The sequence below is a fragment of the Melitaea cinxia genome, chromosome Z (genome assembly GCF_905220565.1).
Source record: "Melitaea cinxia chromosome Z, ilMelCinx1.1, whole genome shotgun sequence".
Taxonomy (NCBI): domain Eukaryota; kingdom Metazoa; phylum Arthropoda; class Insecta; order Lepidoptera; family Nymphalidae; genus Melitaea; species Melitaea cinxia.
The window spans coordinates 1,471,644-1,487,765 of record NC_059424.1 but is presented as its reverse complement, the minus strand read 5'-3'; positions in this window follow the sequence as shown (position 1 = coordinate 1,487,765).

The following is a 16,122-nucleotide window of genomic DNA, read 5'->3' as shown; positions in this document are numbered from 1 at the left end:
TCCAATGGTGAAACCGCATAAATATCCGTTCAGTAGATTTTGAGCGAATGGATCACATACACTTATGGGGACTTTGTTCTATAACACACTAACTGTTGCCCGCGACTACGTCCGCGTGGTTATGAAGATATGCATTACTATTAAGATGTTTAACGCAAATTATCTTTTTATTTCAGTCACTTGAAATGCTTATCAAACCGAGTAACTTTTTAATAAAATAAATCGTAAAATCCGTTTTTAGCGGACTCTGCTAACTATAATCTACCTCCCTGCAAAATTTTATCTTTGTCCAACCTGGATGGATAGACCATCCAGCGGTTTTTGAGTTCTCGTGATGAGTGAGTTAGTGACCTATTTCTTTTATACATATAGATTACGATGCATTATTTGGACACCTCCTCACCATCTATAGAGCATATATTTTAAATTTCAAGTCTCTTAGTTCAAAAACAAAAGACTTTCATACAAACTTACAACCCCCGTTTTACCTTCTTAGGGATCGAGTTTTGTACAATCCGTTCTTAGCGAATGTCTACGTCCTATTTGGAGCCTACCTGCCAAATTTCAAGTTTGTAGGTGTTATAGTTTCGGAGATTTCGTGATGAGTGAGTGACCTTTCGCTTTTATATATATTATTATAGAAGATATAGAAGATTATAGATATTATAGATTAATCAATCGCGTAGAGTAGAAAATTTTAACATTAATTCTTTTAAAGAAATATCATATTGAATTTTCGAAAAAGAAAGTAGTGTCGAATCTCGCAGTATGAACTTGTACCACGTCAAATTTTAAAACCCATGCAGTAGTTACAGCGTGATTCGATTATTTAATTCACCGTCCAAATCTTTTTACGTATACTTACCGCATATACAGACGGGCTCGTTACTATTTCGTTATATCTATATTATTTTGTGGTTATCCGATTCGGCAGTTAATTTAGTGATATTAATAATTCTTTATTATTAATAAACCTACACGGAGGCAGTCTTAGAATCGTTGGTCTGAAGTATTTCTTTTAAAGAAACAAATGAATGTCGTATAGAAAAAGGCAACAGAAACTAAGCTCGTGGATGTTGGCTCCTTAAATTTTATATATAAAATTCTCGTGTCACAATGTTTGTTAATATACTCCTCCGAAACGGGTGGACCGATTTTTATGAATTTTTGTGTGCATATCGGGTAGTTCTGAGAATTGACCTACATCTATTTTTATACCCTTAAGTTGTAGGGGGGGGGCATTAAGGGGGTTAATAACATATATGGCAAAACAACGTTTGCGGGGTCAGCCAGTAATAAATAAAAAGAACCCACGATAGATAAAATATAGATAAGATAGATAAAATAAAACATAAGTGTGTCGCTACGGCCTTTTAAATTTCATTTTGAATGTTTGAAGCGCATCGCAGAGAATCCATTTAAACGAATGCATCAATAAATTCTTGAAGTCGACTATTTTCACGTAAATAACTTCTGTTCCTGTTGATCTAAATTGACTATTATAGTTAATGATTTGAATATAACTATTACAAGATTAAAGACCTTATCACTGAAGATAAGGAATATGTTTCCCCAAAATTATCAAAAACATTTCGAATAAAAATTTTGAACAATGTCAGACAATTTTCGTATTGGACTAATTATCGAGGTTAACCTTAGAAACAAGATTCAAGAAATTCAAGAAATACCCCCGAGGTGTATTAAATCTTGAGGAAAAAAATGTTTTGGATAAACTTCTTAAGAATTTTATTTGCTTACCGTTTGCTATATTTTCTGATTACCGACTGGATTAAAAAAAGGAAGTGACCAATTGTGATTAACGTACTTCAACGTGTAAAAAAAAAACATACAAAATATCATAATCAGGAAAAAAAACGTCTTGCCGTCTAGGTTTTATTTTTTGTATTTGTCAATATAGTGGTCACGGTAATGGATATTCTTTGAATGTTTCTGGAGTTTAAATATTGTGGATTTTAAGGTTCTGTAAACAACAAATAGCAGAGACAGCAGAGTTAAGCACTGACGTAGAACCCAAAGTTCAAAACTGAATAAAAATATTCAAACAATATTAAGAATGTTAGATCTGAATATTGCCTATTTATTTACAAGGTTTACTTGCGGTATTTGTTACGATGTTTTCAAACAATTCATTATTTAAATAACTGTATTCGCTATTACGTACGCGTTAATTTTTTTAATATAAAGTTTCAGCCAACTTACGATGAGCTGCGTATTCAAAGTTTTCTCTACATACTGAGTTTCGAGTTATTTAGACCTAATATTTGAGGTTATGATGATTCTCACTCATCTAGATTTTAAATGGGTTCCGCTAATGCTGTTTTTGCTAATGAGAGTAACATAGAACCTTTAATAACCAGATTAAAAATTGTTACTTATTATAAATTAATCTCGGAGAAAATTGATGAAAGCAGCTGTAATACAATTGTATTTGCACGCAAACGAAAAAAAAATCGACTTCCATTACATCAACAAGTAATACAACGTAGGTAGACGAAAAAATATTTAACTAAATGCGCGTTATCAACGATTACTTAAAAAGTTGTTATCATATCTCAATCAAATTTAATTGCAACCATAAAATAAGCATCAGCTTTTGATTAAAATAAGAATCATGAAAATCTGTATACCTATTGAAAAATTATGCGGTATAAATACAACGTCGGTCAACGAAAAAATAGTCAAGTAAACACACATTATTCGATATAACTTAAAAAGTACTTGTTAGATCGAAAAATTTAAGTCCACATGAAACCACCTGTAGATTAAAAAAAAAAACAAATTTATGTATGTGTTATTTGTTTAGGTCATACGGCATTATAAATTGATTTAATTATGTGTATTAAACTTGTGTTGTTGATTGCGCACTATTACCGACATATTTTTCATATACTACTTTTATTAAAGGTTGGCTGGAAGAGATCGCTATAGACACAGATAAGCGATAAGGCCGCCTTTGCATACATTATTTGTTTTTGTATCTAATCGTTCTAAAATGTATCTTATTTTTTGTGTGTGCAATAAAGCTTAATAAAAAAAAAATACGGGCGTCATACGGCTCCGAACAATACAAAATTATCAAATGTAATTCTGTGTACATATGTAATAAGATAATTAATTGATTTAAATTTCTTTATCATTTATGTATTCGAAATTGAATATCAAATAAAGTTTTATTTATTTGAGAAATAAAGCTTTATAGGTTCAAATTGTATTCGATTTTTATTGAAATCCCTTATGCAATTATTTCTTACGCCTCAAACAAAATAAAGGACTGTTTCTGTTGACAGTGAAATAAAATTAAAATAAATATTTAATCACTCACGTAACAAACGTTTCGCGAAGTATTTACTAAACCGAGTTTACATTTCATTAAATTGGTCAATTGTTGTTTATGGTTAAAATTTAAGAAAATTTTAAGTGAGGACGATAAATAAATGAATTTAAAATCGATTTTATTTTATGTACAAATTATTTAAATGTGTTTAAGTAACAGAATTGCTTTTAATGCAAGGAAGAAGACAGATGACTGATGCACGTTGAATATAGCAGACTAATAATAATAAAAAACTAGTTAAAAAATAGGCAGTTATAGAGACTAACGATAGAAGTGAAAACTTATTATCTAAAAATATTAATATATTTATTTAGTACTCACTATTGTACTGCCCAATGATTATACAATTAAACAGTAAAAATAAATATAATTATATACGCATTGAAATTTTATTAAATCCATTCAATTTCATTTATAAGATATACACAGCACTAAAGTTGCATGTTACGTCAGCTGTATAGTTACTACTGCCCATTCAAAAAGAGTCTAACGCGCACCGCACACTGCCGCTGCGCGTGCGCAGTCATGAGCATGTCGGTGACGCGAACCGATAAAGATTTTCCCCCACCAAAAAATGCCCAACACGGCTAAATAAGTTTTCACATCAAAAATATTGTCGTATAAATTCAAATTCTCCCAAAATATTAAGTCAAATTCATTCAGCAACTCAAACAAGTGTCTTTGTGTTGTAAACAAACATGTGTGTATATGTTATTAACTTCACTTATAATATCCCTACTTCAATATGGAACGTGTTGTATAAATTATGTATAAATCTTGTTATTTTAGCCCATCATTTCAGCCTATCGCAGTCCACTGATGGACATAGGTCTCTACAAGTTTGCGCCAAAAATGGCGTGAACTCATGTGTTTTGCCCATAGTCACCACGCTGGGGAAGCGGGTTGGTGACCGCAAGACTGACTTTGTCGCACCGAAGATGCTGCTGATTATTATTATATTGCTGCTGATATTTATTGATATTAGTTGCTGCTATTTTAGCTCGAGCATTTTATACTTTCAACCACAATATCGAATGTTTTTGGTCGCTAATTAGAAAAAGCGAAAAAAAAGACAATAAATCCATTCATAACAATGCATCCCATATAAAATATTACAAAACTGAATTATTATTTGTTCTAGGTAAACCAAAAGTATGTGACACACCACTCCAATACGGAGAATTCGTTTTTGTGAACCAAGTAAGATAACAATATATAAAAACAATTATATTTATTCGTTTTCTTGCTATAAAAAAACCGAGAATAAAATACTACAATAGTTATCAACAACAACAAAGAGACTGGATAAGTTACTAACAACAAAAGACTATACTTGGTTTTTTTTTTACAAGCAAGTACTGAGTATGTCTCTCGCACATTTCCAATATTGACAGAGTGAGATGGGTCATTGTTAGTAGTGGGACCAACGCCTTTGTTCTTGTTCTTAAATTGTAAAGGCCCGTTCATATTGAAGAATTTTAAAATTTTAATTCTTGTAATCATCACTTCCTTCTGTTGAACTTTCAGCCAACACGTGAATGATAAACTGCTCTGACATATTTTCTACTAATTGTCGACTTCGGCCATTTTTGTTTTGATCTTGGTTATCATGTGATTTACACAAGACGTTCGAACTTCGTTGATTTTATAACTTTTGCTATTTACTGTCACGTAGCACTTCACTTGAGCCCAAACACGCTTAATTGGGTTTAGCTGAAAGTGATACGGTGACAGCGTTTGACGCGACGATTCGTGGACTTTGCCATCTCGTCTACGACACATTTTTCAAAGCGATATTTGTTTTGCTTAATTAAATCCAAAAGTTGTGATTTAAACATTGATACGTCACAAGCAATATATTTTTGTATAATATATAAGTATTGTTTCGAGCTTCATTCTTTACATGTAATAAATTCTTAGTCCAAATGATCTCCAAGCCTAATCTATACATATAATAAAATGGTAGGAAAGTCAAAACTGTACATTGAATATTTTTTAGAGTAGTTAGTTTTAAGAGTTTAGTTAGTTTTAAGAGTACTTGGGCTGGATATACAAACGATACCGAAGCCAAAAATATAGTTTCTAGAATGTTTGTCTGTTTGTCTGTATGTATGTCCGGAATAAACTTAAAAAAATATATGGATTTACTTCAAATTTGGCACGAATATTATTAAGAAGTCGGGCCAACATATAGGTTACATATTATTACGCTATCACTTACGGGGAACGAGCAGTGAACCTTTATTATTTCAACGCATTCTGTAACAACGTGTAATCTAACGACGCATATTTGAATGTTGTTGTTATTATGTTAATAACCACAATTCGAATAAATAAATAAATAAATAAATTATGTTAATAACCATGCTATAAGCTATCTTCACACTATAAATAAAGACATTCTGTAGTATATTTAGTATCAGCATTGCACCCATGCGAAGGTGGGGCGGGTCGCTAGTCATTTATAAGCTAAGGGTATATCCACAAGAATTTGTGACACAGGAAAACCATTTCGATGTCAACATAAAAGTAAAAAACTTTGTTGAACATGGGTACATCAGAAATCATCTTGCTACAAATCTGGAGCAGCCCAAAAACCTTACAAAAGATCAGAACCAACTAATACTCCTGTCAAATAGTGTTTATTTTCCCATGGCGAGTAGGGTAGCCGGAATTTTTAAGCCAAAGCTGTCTATACTAATATTATAAAGAGGAAAGATTACTATACCGTTTTCTAGCAGTGCTAAAAATTTTTTAAATGAGATAACTCCTCGCCTTATTGCCTCCACTGGTGACTTTTTTGTGGAGGATTGGTGCATTTTTTGCCTAGATAATAGGCATAGCGATTCAACGGAGAAATGCTGCTAGCATTTTTGGCACAATTCAATGCGGACATGATTTATACCAAAACTATCTGTAAATATTTAGTTCTTAAGTTGTGAATTGTAAATATGTATAATGTTTAATAAACTATTGTTATTTTTTCAAAAAAAATAATAATAATTATATTCTAGAAATAAATACACATTTCTACATACGGAGTCACTTTACGACAACAACAAAATATTAAAATTATATCATACATATCGTGAACCGTGTCGTTCAATCGATGCTCAAGTGGGTCATTTATTTTATCGATAAAAATCATGCTATGATAGATAATATGTGACAATGTATAACAATATATTAATCGAAATCAAAAAATTAAGACATTTACAATTCGACATTAACAGCATCGGATCTTGTTACCGAAGCTAATACTAATAATGAAGATAGTAAGAGATATATTCACGTTATGCTCTACGACATTCCTATCAATTTATGCAACCACTTGTAGCGTCCTATTATTGGAACATTTTACGTGCAATGTTGTGTTGCTAGAAAGTGTTTGTATTTCCTTATCTCAAGACGAGAATGTAATGAGACTAAAAAATGTATATAAGAATATTCCTATCATTTGTGATGAAGAAATTAATTTATTTATTTCATCGTATACTATTAGATTTCGATTCTTAAATTTCTTAAAACAAACACTTCAAACGGCTATTGTAATCGTAGTTTGCAATCGTAGTAATGCATCAGAGTCATAAATCACTAGATACAAATTTAAATATCTAATAAAATATTAATTAAAATAATAGAAAGGGGCTAGGAATACCTAATATCGTATTAAATGGAACAAAAGATACATAATACAATCCTTTGTAACCACTAAGAGGATTCGAGGAAAATAGGCTACCGTAAAAATTTAGACGTTTTATATTAAAAATTGACGTCTTTTGAAATTTAACACTAGAAAGTTGAGTTTCAGGTCCTAATCAGACATTTATAGCTCATTATTTTGAAATGTAATTTGATACATAAACACAAACAAAAAAAATATATTTAATTTTGATTGTAAAATCTGTTTCACGAAATCATGTCACTGGTGTCATCACTGATATTGCAGCTGAATAAATGTAACAGGAATTTAGTACTACACTAAGTAGTGTGAGAAGTTTTTAACCGACTTCAAAAAAGGAGAAGGTTCTCAGTTCGATTGTATTTTTTATTTATTACCTTATAACTTTTTACTGAGTGCACCGTTTGTGCTTGTCATGTGGTCTCGTTTAAATTTGATCGAGACCTGATGTACTGTTTCAGTTACCTCAAACAATGTGTATGCATACTTGACAATTTTGTCATCAATAATGTAAGTGAAGTTAATTTAGTACTGCTCTCAACCTGTAAGTCTGGAGGAACCGAGGTTGGGCGGTATAGCTCCTGTAAGCTACCTTAGGTCAAGCGTGTGCTACTGTAGATCTAACTTTTCTGTATTATTTTCAATCCATTTTGCTCACTTACACACAAGTAGGTCTTTGTTCCTATGATAAGTTTATATAAAAATACTTGACAGTTTTGTTTAGAAAATATAATTTATTTCGAGGACGGCTTTGATTAAAACTGCTAATTTAATAAACTTATAAGTACTAAATGTCACCGTCTCATATAAAATTATTGCCACTGCTTTTAATAGTCGTGCGGGTCAAGTGTAAGCTTGACTGTGGCCGCTTAATCTAGCAAAATGAGCCAATAAGTCATTATTTGCACGAAAACTATAAAATTCTTTTTAAATTAAACCAGTAAGTTAAGTTTGTAAAGAGCGGTTTGGTTTTAATTTTAAATCTTAAAAATTTAGAATTTATTTAATTTTGAACTCTTAAAGATTTTGTAATTTCATCTCTATTTGTCGACTTCTTCTTCTTTGAGTGTCTAACTAAAATCTAACCTTTTTTTTACGTGGGGAATATCCATTATGGATACCCTCCAGCGCGGGGGCGCCAGAGGGTTATGTCAGACTCCTACTGACTAAAAACCACCACGTGTTAGCAGTCATCCGCCTGGGTGGTGCGAGAGGGGTCGCGCTAGCATTCGCCACCTCGCCTCAGCGAACTAAAATCTAACCTAACCTAACCATTAAAACAAATGAAACAAAGCCGTTTGTCAGAAAATTTAGAGCGTAAACGTGTCTTAACAGGAAAAACCGAGTGACAAAGTAAATATATATATAATAGTATAAAGAAAATACATTTACATTTTTCACTTGGTTGTTATTCAGCAAGAAATATTGGTTCGAGATAAATCGCTGTCTAAATATCACTCTTGCAACCTCATACAGAACGTGACAAAATTTTCAACTCATATATCGAATTCGTATCGAGTGTGGAATAAATTATCTGTATTATAATAAAGAAACTGGATAATAATTTTTTATGGCATGCTATTTTTCTACCGTGTCTATACCCGCGTAGTTCTGTTTTCTCACGTTATATGTCACGTCATATCTTTATATGTTATCACATTACGTTTTGAGAATATTACCTATTACTAACAAATATATAAAATAAAATGTTTTCAATAAATCGTGCAACGATTATTACTATGTATTTTATATTCCACAAGAATATTACTATGGTTATATTTATAAATAAATCATGCATAACATATCGCTAATGTAATAGTTGAAGCAGAAAATTCACTCATTTGAATGTTTGTTCAAAACATAGAATTCCGATGTCGGAAAAATATTTATAAAGTTAATATTTCAAGTAAAATTTATGCTATAAAACAACATTTTACAGCACAGAATTAATCTAAACAGAAAGCAAGTACATATTATCATGAAAATTATCAAAATTAAAAGTAGATCCTAAAGTAGAAACCTTAGTTCGACAAATAAAAATTTGCATGAATTATATTGTGATCTTTATAGTTTCCTTTTAATTAAAATTTAGAATCTTAATATATTTTATAGTTCAGAATTGTTTGAACGTTAACAGAATTTTACAATTTTTGATTCTGTTGAAACTGCTTCTATCATCAAACACTGAAACAAAAGAATATATCTTCTTTGTACAGAGCTCGATTCTGTAAAATTGATTCACTATTTAAATTTAATAATTGTGTTTGATCGGGAACGAAAAAAAAACCAACTTCATTTACATTGTTGACGACAAAATAGTCAAGTATATGCACGTTATTGGAGAAAACTCAAACAGTACTGATCAGACCACATGACAAGCACAAACGGTGAACTCAGTAAAAAGTTATAAGATAATAAATAAAAAATACAGTCGAACTGAAAACCTTCTCCTTTTTTGAAGTCGGTTAAAAACTTCTCACACTACTTAGCGTATTACTAACACACACACATCCCTGTTACATTTATTCAGCTGCAATATCAGTGATGACACTAGTGACATGACGATTTCGTGAAACAGATTTGATAATCAAAATTAAATATATTTTATTGAGTATATTTTTTTATGAGGTTGTGTTTGTGTCATATAATATTAGCCTCTCTATTAGTATTAGCCTCGGTAACAAGATCCGATGGTGTTAATTTAAATGATCTATCGTTACCTTCAGACGTAAGTTATGCTTATTATATATTAGATTATAAAAAAATTCGTCTGTAATAATATTCAGAACAGTTCCAGTTTAATCTGACTAGACTAAATAAAATAGCCCTTAAAAAAATCGTACGCGATAAACGTTGTCATTAAGTTAACTTTAAAATATTTAACGTCATAAAATATTAAGAATATCGTTTTCTTCTTATTATTATTATTATTCGTTGCATTAAATAAAACTAAAAAAGTCGAAAACTAGAACACGCGAAAACATCTAAAAGGAAGAATTTTCTTTATTTTTACTTTTGTCGAAATGAATATTGACTTCATACGTAGAACAGAGCGAAAAAATATATATCAATATCGAGAAGGAATTTTCTAAGCAGCTTAGAATTCTAACAAAAATAATGGTGAAAAGAATGAATAGCATTCCAAGTCGAGATAGTTTGTGAGGATGTAGTAGTTGACTATAGTGAAACTCGGCCCGTAGATAGTCGAAGATCTAGTAGAATATGTCATTTTGATACTTGCTATCCTAACGTTGCTTTAAAATACAAAACAAAAACTGTGTTGCTAATGCGATATATATTTCGTTGCGTTGCTATAAAGAATGCAATTACTATATTATGAATTATGGTCATCATATATCATAGATATTAATTATTACCAATAAAGAATATTCTCTATTATAAGTAGAACCATTTTGGGTAGCAATGAATATTGTATAGCGAACAGTTCGTAAGTCAATTGTACGCCTGAAAGAGGTTAGATCATATTGCAAAGAGAATGAAGAGAGAAGATATATATATATATATATATATTTTTTTCAAAAAAAAATTCAAAAAATTTCAACTACAAAATTGGGCTTGGATTTTATATATATATATTTAAAATTTTAAAAAATTATTTTGTAAATTGAAGCTATGAAATTCTATTTAATGATTTTTAGTTATGATTGTTTTTAAGTATGTTAAATAACAATAATGACTAAGATTTTTTTTAATTATTATTTTATTATGACTTTTAGGGTTTGGTGGCCCTTGGGACTAACGGTTCAAACTTGAATTTGCTGCGCTAATGCTAATACAAGTATAAACATTCACTCAAAATAGTTTATGGTTTTTGGAGCTCTATAATCTTCTAAAACTAAAATTATTTTCAGCCATTTAGTCACCTTGTAAAGCCAAACCTTACTTTGTAAACATATGAGAGGCTTAGTTGAACAGACGTATCTTGAAATTGAAACAACTTAACATGGGCATTAATTAGTAGGGTTTTTGGTAAGTTACAACCTTCTAGTAACTAGTAATTGCGTCATAAACCTCTGAAGTTTTTTTAAAATACATCTGTTACACGATAGCAAAGAAAATGTTTTTGAAAAATTAAATAATAAAGATTTACAAGAAGTTTTGACAACATAAAGTTTAAACCTACTGGAATTAGTTATGTCCAAACTATAGAGGAAAAATCGACTTCGAACCAAATCTTCTTCGAAATCTTAGTCCAGTTGACAGACATATATGTGAATAAATCATGGAATGGTATTAACCAATTTAGTTTTTTTTCAGAGATTTGAATGGGAAATAGACGAACCTCTCAAGCCTGGTGAAGTACTTATCGTTCAACTGCTGGTACGCAACTTATGGGGCAAAATTAAACAATACGGTATCTACCGGCTTGGTTTGCACTTAGTAACCCTCAATCGACGTCTACATGTTGCTGATTCACTTCTCGACGACGAAAATAAACCAGTTTCAGTAAGTACTATTTAATAAATATATTATTTTTTTGCGTGATAACGAGTGTATGTTATGTGTGTGTGTATGTTTTTCTGTATATGTACGTTTTTTTAATAATAGCAGTACTACTAATAACTGAAACAAATGTTAAAGTAAAACAGCTAACGGATTTAAAATTTAAAAACTAACGTAGCTTATAAATTTAAGAGTGAATATAAAGGAGACTTAATCTGGGATCTCCCTTTCTTATCATTAAAAATTCTTTTATTCAACAAGATTATGCTAAAAATATGACAGATTTTCTTTTGTGTATTAATGAATATTAGTAACACTTCCACGGTGCGCTTAAACCGAAAATAAAAAATCATCATATCAAAAATTTCGCTCTGGCGGGTACATCGTTCCATAGCTTAATTGGCTAGAGCGCCGACACGGTCAGTCGGAGACGCGGGTTCGAATCCCGCTGGAGCGGTCAATTTTTGATATGATATTCAAAAAATGATTAGCAACACTTTCACGCAAAACTTCGACTTGGGATAGCTAATTAGAGTTTTATACAAATAAAACCATGCTAAAATACAAATTACAAACACGCTAAACATCTTGTTACTGAAACCAATTCTCTAGCGTCGTACTCAACTCCTCAATTAACTTGAAAGCGACGCGTGTCGAAATGACTTAAGAGACAGCAATTGCTACATTAAGAGATAAGACCGGATTTTGGGACCACTCATTCGTGATCGAGATCTTCGTTAAATTGGCTTTTAGCTTAAATTACTTTTTACATAAATTATAAAAAAAGAAATTTTATATTTATTTCACATTTTAACTATATTATACGAATATATATAAGCTATATAAATATAACTGAATTAGGAGTGCCCTAGCACAGCAGCAACATTACCTGCTCAAAATATGGAGCAGCCTGACTGGGATAAGTACCTCGACCTTACAGAAGATAACAGCTAAATAATACTGTTCTAAAGCAGTTTTGCGATGATTCCGGCGTTACAGATGTCTATAAGCTTATACCAAGCAAATTTGATAATTCCTACTTTTTTGTATTACTTATCGTCAGCTGAAGATTTCTTTAAAAGAAAATAAGGTTTATTCACGAAAATGAAAAAGGTGGTACGAATTACAAAGATTTAGCTCGGTAATACTGATATAAATATTTGTTGAATTTGTAAAAACAACAGTTAGTTATTACTATAATTAAAAAAACATACTGACTCGTTTAATTAAGAGCCATTTCACAATTTTACGCTCTGCAAGTTTAGGTAAATTTGGTCGCATCGCGCGAGTCGTACGAGCCGCGCGATCTTTGTGCTAGTACGTATAGTGTGACAACCAAAAGACCATCGTGATCATTTTCTGATGTATAATAAAAATTATAACTATGGTATAAAATGTTTTTTATATAATTAATTTGTTAAAAATTTCAAGTATGTTATATAACAACAGTCAATAAATTTAAAATAAAATTAAAAAAATCAATTTTATGAAACAAATTTTTTAAATTGATTTAGTTTTTTCAGTTTACGAATGAATCTAATATTTACGATATGAATAGAAAAGCATTTAATGACATCGACACCGACAAACATATTAATTAACAAATAACAAGACAAACAGATTGAAATGCCTATTTGTATTGATAGTGTGAGAAAAGAAAATTAAATTATACATTTGTTTACAGAAATTATCATTATATTATTTTACAGTCATTTTCGTAATATGTTTATTTTATTTATATTTTATTATGAAAGTATCAAATGCGTTTTATCCGCTATAACAACAGGCGCTTGGCGCGTGTGAGCGAAAGAGACGGCTGCGCAGAATTTGGCGTGGACCTTACCTCTAAGAGCGCTAGCGCTCGACTGATTTACCGGGCTTGATGCGTGGCAATATATACTATCTTTTTATTATTTAATATAAAATGTATTAAAAATAATTACATCTTTTAATTATTTTTTTTTGTATTCCTTAATGATGTAAGTTTACTTTGATGAAGATAGTTCGTTAAAATTTCTTAGTTTTCTAAGAGAAATATCGCATTTAAAATTGTACTTATTTGGAAAATATTCGTAACTTTAAATTTTTTTTATCGTTTAATAGAGATACAAATGGAATAAAAATCTATGATAGTGGACAACAAAATTATATTCCACATATTATGATATTTTTTTTTAAAATGGTTTCAACGTAGAGGTTATTGAAAAGTAGGACTTCAAAGTATACATTGCGACCGTTTACCCAGGGAGGAGGCTGATGAAAAGGTTAATAATTTTATACACATAATATAAATCAAAATTCTGATCTGACTATGGACTACAACAAAGGTTGCTCTATTATATTTCAAGAATATAAATTACATTATTGCATCCAACACTGAGATTAACGACGTCAAAATATTACAATTTCGCGGATTGTTACCGATTTTTGTGAAATGGCTCTTAATATTTACAGAATACATTAGCTCCCACGAATCGTATATTAGCATAAAGTTTAAATTATAAACTATGAATATAAATGATTTAATATCTATCATGGTATTATTTTAATATATATTATTCATATGTATTATTTTAATAGTTCGAAGCGGACTGTCGTATACGAAAATAGTGGTTTAAAATGAGTCTATATATAGAGAGATATAAAAAGGAAAATTAACAGAAAAGAATAGGAATATTACAATAGTGTAACCAAATAAACATAAAAATCATAAAAATGATGAAATATACCTCATTTCTGGTGCTACCAAAAGAATGCCAATAGAGCTGTCGGACTACGCTTTTAGTTGGACAGTTTATTCATTATAGGTAACTTTAAAATCATAACTAGATATTAAAATAATTATTCGCTATAATTACAATTCATAAAAAGTAAAATAAAGTAATTATTAATACATAAATAACTAAAGTTTTTGTAATCAACGACCCCCAATACCCACAAAATACACAAGCACAAACGTCCAGACCATGGCAAACATCTGTCATGAGCTGGGATCGAACCGGTGACCGTAATCGCTACAGTCAGTGTCTCCTACTAAACAATTATAGCTTATTGATATTACGTTAGTGTACATTTATTTATTTTTCTAACTACCCAAATAATTACCTCAGGCGATATCAAATATTTATATTGTGCTGTTTTGTTTTAACATTAATAAAATAATTTATATTTATACTAGCTGACCCAGCCACGCATTGCTGTGGCTCAGTAATTATAATTTATTAAAATATAATTATGTAAATTCTATATTCAAACGCGCCATCTATAATCTAGAAATAGAAAGACGGCGCCATCTACCGGATATCTGTGCAACTTCAAGCCATCAGGCGTCTGTCGGACCGCCATCTGTTAGAATTTTATAAAACCAACCGATAAATACACACATAAGTCGTATAATAAACATTTTATTTACAATACCAAATGTTGAGATCAATCATTAAGATAAAAAAATAATTCTTTTCACAAGTTGGACCAAATTACAGATGCTTACAAAATTTGATAAATATCGGTTCAGTGGTTTCGGAGTTTATCGCTAACATACATCGTGACACGAAATTTTTATATATATAGACGAATAACGAAATTATTTCCAACCCATTAAATATTTGAAGTTTTCACTGAATTTTTTGAAATGAAAATGTAAATGTAGATCAGATAGTGTCACTCAGCTTAGCCACGCCTCTTGACCAATTAAATCGTAGTAAATTAGAACCTGTTCATATTGGCCAGTTCAGTGCCGTTTAGGCGCCTAAACACCGACAGTCAAGGGTTCCATTTCCGGTCGGGACGGATATTGTGTTCGTACAAATATTTGTAATTGTATATATGTATATTTTCTGTCCCGTTTGTTATCATTAGCACTTGATAACGATTGTTACTCACTGAGGGAATATATCTGCCAACCTGCCAAAAGGCTACGGTAATCGCTTACCATCTGGTGAGCCACACGCTTGTTCGCCGACCTAGTTGTGTAAAAAAAATCATTTGTAACATATTCAAAAAAAAAACTAAACATTTTTCGCGAAATTATATCATACATTTTGATAAAATATAAAATTCAATATTTATCTTCAATTTGAATACGGTATCAATTTTTCGCTCTGCGCTTTACATAAATAAAGAATAATATTATCAAAGTCTTGACGTGAAAGAATATTTGCTGATAAAATGTTTATACAAAGAGTTGATAATAGTTGAGTAACTAATTGTAAATAAAGCTTTTCATTATATATATATTCAGACAAATTTAGTCATGTTGATATGTAATGTTGTTTTTAGTGGAACATAAAATTATTTATAATTTTATAGTATCAATAAACCTTTTTAAACGATGTAAATTTTACCAGAGTCATAGTCACCTATCTTAAATAATGCCATCAATCAAGTTCTGAAATTCTTTTCAATGCAAAGTACGTTCCAATGCACTTATGTATTGTGTTATCCTTCACATCCCGACTGTGGTATAATGATAATGATAGAAAACAATGTCCAACATAATTTCGATCTACAAGTATGTGTCAATCGTCAGAAGAGATTAAAATGTGATCAAATATAGTCCAATTAAATTTAAGTTTTTAGACATTCTAAAATTTATTGAAAGAAATATCGCTGCACCGGCGTA